This window comes from Panicum virgatum, unplaced genomic scaffold (genome assembly GCF_016808335.1).
Source record: "Panicum virgatum strain AP13 unplaced genomic scaffold, P.virgatum_v5 scaffold_5328, whole genome shotgun sequence".
Taxonomy (NCBI): Eukaryota; Viridiplantae; Streptophyta; class Magnoliopsida; order Poales; family Poaceae; genus Panicum; species Panicum virgatum.
In genome coordinates, this window is record NW_024376505.1 from 1,225 (window position 1) to 8,088 (window position 6,864).

At 42.8% G+C, this 6,864-nt stretch overlaps 1 long non-coding RNA gene across 1 annotated transcript; it reads right to left on the bottom strand.

Moving 5' to 3' along the window:
* Window positions 1–4,709: 4,709 nt before the first annotated feature.
* Window positions 4,710–5,429, bottom strand: LOC120694376. The gene is made up of 2 exons (XR_005683464.1): window positions 5,230–5,429; window positions 4,710–5,111 (listed from the first exon to the last, which is right to left on the bottom strand). It is a non-coding gene; the product is annotated as an uncharacterized LOC120694376 (long non-coding RNA).
* Window positions 5,430–6,864: the final 1,435 nt, after the last annotated feature.

Genomic DNA, 6,864 nt, shown 5'->3' on the forward strand with positions numbered 1-6,864 from the left:
GTACCATTACTACTCGTTCGTATTACAAACTAGGAGAGATAGTGCCTCCACTACCGGTTGTAGATCCGATAGTGATGCCAGGTTTTGACCCGGCACAGAAGGCTGGTTCCAAGTAGTGATTAAATCTTTTGACCATAGGAAACTTTGATTTTTATCTGAAACTTCAGCTTCCAAAAACATGGTTTTATGGTCCAACATTGGTAACAACTAGTGCCCTATACATAGAATGCACTGTGAAAACCCCATATTGATTCAAAGACCATATGGATGTCTTTCTTTCATCTTGGACGCTTATTTACTCGAGCCACTAAATGGTGCCAATCCAGTAAATTATTGCTAGCCAAAGATCTTCTAAAAGATATTCAAAGGATTAGCTCGAAGAACCACACTAACAAATACACTTCCCTTTCTCACAATGTTATAAATCCTAGGATATTGGTCCCTCAAGGCTACTTTGCCTAGCCAAGTATCCTCCCAAAATCTTATTTGAGTTCCCTACTCAGTGTGAACTTACCCAAACTCAAACTTTTGTTTGACTTTCATTAAGCTAGATCAAAAGTGAGAGTTGCCGGGCATATATTCAACATGTGTAATAGTTTTGTGCCTCAATACTTTCTCCTCACGAGAGTTTGTCATACCTATCTTCATTAATAAGCTTTAAATCCATTTACTCCTATTTTGCACATCAAGAATAAGAATTCCTGAACCTCCTTGATCTTTCATGTGAATACAGAGTACTTCATCTAGTGAGTATGTACTTCTTTTATGCTCATCACTTTGTCAAAAGAACTAGACCTGTAGTAGTCTAATTCTTTAATACCTCATGTGGTATTCAAAGAAAGATAGCAAAAAAAAAAAAGGATAGATTACTATGAACTATAAATTAATGAGAAATAATTTATTTGCTCATAACCGAAAGCATCTTTCCTTTCCAGCAACCTGAGTTTTCTTTTGAACCTCTTGACTTCTTTCCGATCCACATTTCTAAAGTTTTCTATGAGGTATAGGAATGCCCTCAACAAATCACAAAGCAAAAGCTTCATGTTCTTTGCTTGTTCAATATTATTCTTGGTAAAAAGGTTAGTATCATCTGTGTATTGCAAAACAAAAAGACCATCATCTACCGATGCTTGATCCGGATTGTCTTATTGTAGTCGAGTAGGATTCCATCTTTACAAGGATACGTGAGAGACGTACCTCCGTCAGGCACCTTGTAAAGCCTAGTTGGGTCCGACGTACGTTTTGTTCCGTCGAATTTGATTGATATAAAACCAAGTTACACAATATACCAAAGTCGCGAGTAAAGCTTTGTTCGCTGGTGCAGTGGCAGCTTGCACCTTTGTAATATCCAACGATACGGTGGTTTAACCCTGTCCTTACTGACGTGATTATATACTTGTGTTTTCCAGCAACTCAGATCGACACGGACATGGTTAGACCGGAGTAACCGAAGGCGTAATGCGTTTGGATGATTGGAGCATTGGACACACGTCAAAACGGGACTCGATACTGTTTCCGTGTTTAGCAAAACATATCATTCGTAACTGATTTCACAACCGTATTAAACTATTTTCTTATTTACGCATTTCATAAATATGAAAAGTTCTGACGTCATCATTAAGGTTTTTGTTGTTTTTATTATACTACCACCGTCGTTCCCGACATTTCTCATCATAATTTTCAATCGCCGACACCTGGTTGTCATCATAATAGACACTATCACAAGCTCTATATAAGGGGTTCCCTAACCGCATACTCATAATCATACGCGGTTAGCAAAACCAAGATGGCTGAAAATTTCACCGAGCACATGATTTGCAGCAGCGGGCCTAGCCGCGAAGGCTCTGGCACTTACGGCCCTTGCCCTCACCTACCTCGCGGCGTCTGCAGAGGCTAAGGCCAAGGCGGTGCCACAATGTGGTGTCCAAGCTGGCGGCGCCGTGTGCCCCAACGCCTTTGCTGTAGCCTAATTCGGCTTTTGATGGCTCGGTGCCCAGTATTGCGGGGTCGGATGCCAAAGCCAGTGCTCTAGTGGGGCCCCCCTCGCCACAGAGGTGAAGGCAGGTGAGTGCGGTGTCCAGGCTGGAGGCGCCCCGTGCCATCCTCCCAACTGCTGCAGCCAATATGGGTTCTGCGGGCAAGGCCCTGAGTACTGTGGTGCCGGCTGCCAGAGCCAGTGCCCGGGGCCATAACGGCCGTGAAAGCCGTGAGGAGGTGGCGCCGGCACATCACATGCGCATGTTTATTTTCTACTACTAGAATCATGTTTGCTACCATGTGCCACTATTATATGTGTCCTAGTATTTATTATATAAGGCCCGCCTGAGTCATGCGCGTTCATGGCGAGGCCCGCCGGTTGTGTTATGTCGTGTGTTGAGTGCATTTGAGTGGCTTGTTTTGCTGAACGTGGGATGGCACCTAGACGCGGGCCTGTGGTCGTTAGTTTAATTTGTGAGTGGGTGCAACCAGTGGCTGCACATTTTTAATTTCTAAAAATAAATGGATTTCCCCAGTACATGCGGCCGCACGTATAATATTCGCCATGCCAGGCATCACCTATTCACACTATCAGGTTGGCTACTGGAAACGTTGTTTAATATTTTCATAAACCAGTCATGTGCCTGGTGAGGCAGCTTCCCTCCCCAGCATAATGTCTCACCTTGTTTCCTTGTCCACAATCCATGTGACTTCTCTGGCTTCTGCCCCAAGTGTTTTCTTTTTTCCAATTGGATTCCTTTTTCCTCTACTTGGGCTTCCTCCATTGTCGGCCCATCTTTCTAATTCGCTAACGTACGTTACCCGCGTGACATGGTCGCTGACCACGTCACGTGTGTCACCGAAGCTGCGTGTCCGCCACTTCCGCCCCTGCAGAGGCCCCACGACGGGTACGTGAGTGGGGTGGCAACGGCATTGGATGGGGTGCAGGGGAGAAGGGTCAAGCTGGAGAAAAAGAAACAGCGACAGGGTTGAATGGCATGATAAATAGAGGTTGCGGCGACGACGTTGGATGGCGCACGGGGAAGCAAGAAAGGGTGGCTTCAGCGTTAGACGATGCGCGAGGGAGAAGGATGAAGCTGAAACAAGAGGCGGCAGCGGAGTTGGATGACCCTCCTCAACAGAGAAAATGGCAGCGGGCGGCGTTAGATGGCCAGCAGAAAAGGAGCTTGCCTAGGCAGGGTGCCCTGAGCGGGCAAAGGCATGATTGCCACATGCTAAGGAAATTTTTTAAAAAAATCAAGGGTAATGCTAAGCTTAAAAAAATGTCCTATAGAATCCTATTTACGTGATAATAAGGATAGAGAAAAGAAAGAAACATGATGATGTGGATGGCAATAATCATGCAAGCTGATTTTCAATCAAAAATGAAATTGTCCCACGTGGATGTATCTCCATGTTTGTCAGCATGTAAGTAAGATTTCTGTAAAAAGTTTTATAGCTCTAGCATTACTATAATTCTGTGAGGCAAAAATCGATAGCACTACGTTAACATACCACGAGATTCATAACTCTAATTGGACAGTATCAGATGCAACCTGCGGCCTCACATGCGCCCTGTGCCCCAAGCCCCAAAAGGCTACCAGGGCCCAGGAGATCCGGTGCACCAGTGGCGGCATGTCCCTAGTGAAACAATGAATATATTCTATGAGCTTGTTTACAGCGGTTGTACAGTACCACCCGTACCATCTGGTACTGTTAATTTTTCTGAATATTCCTAACCATTGATTAAAAGATAATAATAAAAATATATATTTAAAATATAAATAATTAGCCAAGGGTAATATAGTAATTGGTGTACCCTATACTAATACATGTGTATACCATGTTATGTATATACCATTCACCACATATTAATAGATGTATATACCTAGGTCATAGACTGTCTGTTCTAATCTGCACACATGCCGCAACGACGCCCCGACTCCGGCCGTCTCGCACTGCCGCCCTGGCTACACACGCCATCCTGTGCCACCACCTCGGCTCCACGTTTGTGCTGTGCCGGCATCGCCACCACCGTGACCCCCCGCAGGCGGCCCCGGCATTGACCCCCGTCGGGCGCCACCGCCCCCCGCCCCTGCAGTGTGCTGCCGCTGGTGCCGCCGAGGGGAGTCACCTTCGTTCGCTGCTGCCCAAGGAACCCCCTACGTGTGCCGCTGGCACATCAAATCGTCGGCCCAGGCAGCCAGTCGCCGCTCCTGGTTTCAGAAGAAGCCAGACTGCTAGAGGAGAAATAATCTGAACCTGAAAGAAAGAAAAATGGACGTGTTCTGTTCTAAGTCCCGCTCTGATGATTTTCAAATACTAGATGAGACCCGCGGCAACTGCCGCGGGGGCTAGGTAGATATACATGTAACCATAAAGAAGTCATTGAGTCAGTTTCTTTCAGAGGGAGTTCTCTACAGCTAATTTGAACAGCATATACAATATCAATTATGAATCTAAACAGGTCCCAAACTACATGCTCATTCATGTTAATAGTTCTTCGCTGTACGGAGGAGTAAGCATCTGACTATCAGTTCCATAATTGACTTGTTGCAAAGCATATATAGCAATAGTCCAATAGATGAAGCCATGGCCGTTTTCCTATTCACAAACTGGTTGCAGGCAACATAGAAATCCCTAATCTTTCCTCCTATAGGAAGCAAGTGAGTAACACAATAGAACGTGGAAAATTCAAAGGTACCCTAAGATAGATTTAGTAGCAATGCAACTAAATCCCCTAAAAACATATCATTTATATATACAATGTTGTATATAATATGAATACTAAGTAGCCTGACATTGCCAGCAAATTGTGGATATCACAATACGTAACAGCTCATATATGAAGGATACATAAAAAGAAGAAGAAAAAAAAACAGGTTGGCACTCTATGACTCTACAAGCTACAAACACTCACTACACATGATATCTGACCAACAGGACCCTATTGCTCATTTGGTACAGAGTGGTTAAATAGAAGAGCGCATAAAGAGTAAATAAGCAAAAGGAAATTAACCATCATTCCTCGACAAAATTTGAACCATTGTAGTACCTCATAATAGCAACGTTGTCATTGTGGGTACAGAAGCTTCATCAAGTAGTACGTTAAACACCATCAGCACAAACATTGACTACAATTAAAAATATTTCACTGAATATTTTTTATAAGCACAAAGGTGCTTATCAAGCACATGAGTCAAACTAAGGTAACCAAATAACCCAAGAATGTGCAGAGAGCTGTGAGCATACCAGCAGGCTGATCTGATAAATAGTGCCGTGCAAACTGCCAAGAGTGCATTAGTGCGGAATGCTATGGAAACTTCATCAAGAAATGAATTAACATCACCTATAAGCATTGGCTGTAATTTAAAACATTCACTGAATTATTTGAGATAAGAACATAGGTCATGCTAACTCATTGTAAGAAACAAAAAAGAGCAAGCATAGTACATCACTAACCATTTTAGTACCCTTTCTGAATTTAAAATTAATAATTAATTTAGGTACCGGTCCTACCTGCATTTGGCACCGGTCCCACCATTTTAGTACCGTCTGGTACCGTACCATTGGTACTGTCTATTTTTGCACCGTCTAATTTCGACCGATGAAAGGCTCTTATTTTTTCCAACCATTGTAAGTGGACAGTATTTTGTGAGGCAAAAATCGATAGCGCTATGTCAGCATACCTCGAGATTCATGACTCTAAGTAGACAGTATCAGCTGCAACCTGTGGCCTCACATGCGCCCTATGCCCCAAGCCCCAAAAGGCTAGCAGGGCCCAGGAGATCCGGTGTACCCGTGGCGGCATGTCCCTAGTGAAACAATGAATATATTCTATTTGTTTAAGTGATTTTTGAATAAAATCTACCTTGTGTCACATTAGATATTTGGATGCTAACTTAGATAATTAAATATGAGCTAATTATAAAACTAATTACATAAGTTGTGGCTAATTTACGAGATTAATCTATTAAGCATAATTAATCTATGATTAGAAAATGATTGTTGTAGCATCACATATGTAAAATATGTAATAATTAAGCTTAACGAATTCATCTCACGAATTAGCCCTTATTTATATAATTGGTATTAAACATCTGATGACTGAGACTTAAGTTTGGCCATGGTGACCGCAATCGTTCGACTGCCATGTAATGATCTCTGCTCAGCATGGCACCACCTCTGTGGCAACTCCCACATCGCCCGACCAGTGCCATCGCCTGGGTCTCTAAATATGGAGATTACGATTATGAAAAACTAGACTACCAAAAATCTACTACCTCCATTCTTTTTTTAGACACTGCTGACCTTTTGCTCAACGTTGGTCCACTTGTCTTATTCAAAAAAATTATGTTGTACTTATCATTTATTTTGATGTAGTTTACTTTATCATTGAATATATTTAAAAATAGATTATATTTTCATAAATTTGTATTATTTTTGAATAAGATGAGCGGTCAAATGTGGTACAAAAAGTCAACAGAGATATACATTTAAATATGGAGAGAGATATATAACAAACTAAAGGACGCCACCGTAGACGCGGCCTGCTCCTGCACGGCGCATGCACGCAGCGGCAGTGGCGGAGCTATATGTAGGACATACGGGGCTGTGGCCCCACCTTGGTCTAGAAAATATATTATGCCATCACTAGTTAACCAGTAAATCAGCTGGGTTATAGGCTTAGTAGCAATCGCGAGCTAACTATATACATTGAGCAATGGTCTCATCTCCACACATACATAGACATGAGTTTTGCTTTGTTTCTTTGGGCAAGTCTGCAATGTCAGTATGAGGAGGGAGGAACTCTTGTCTCGCTACTGGCTCGCTTGATACGTTCGACTGCTTGTTTTTGCTATAGTTACTGTATTTTCTGGTTTGCTA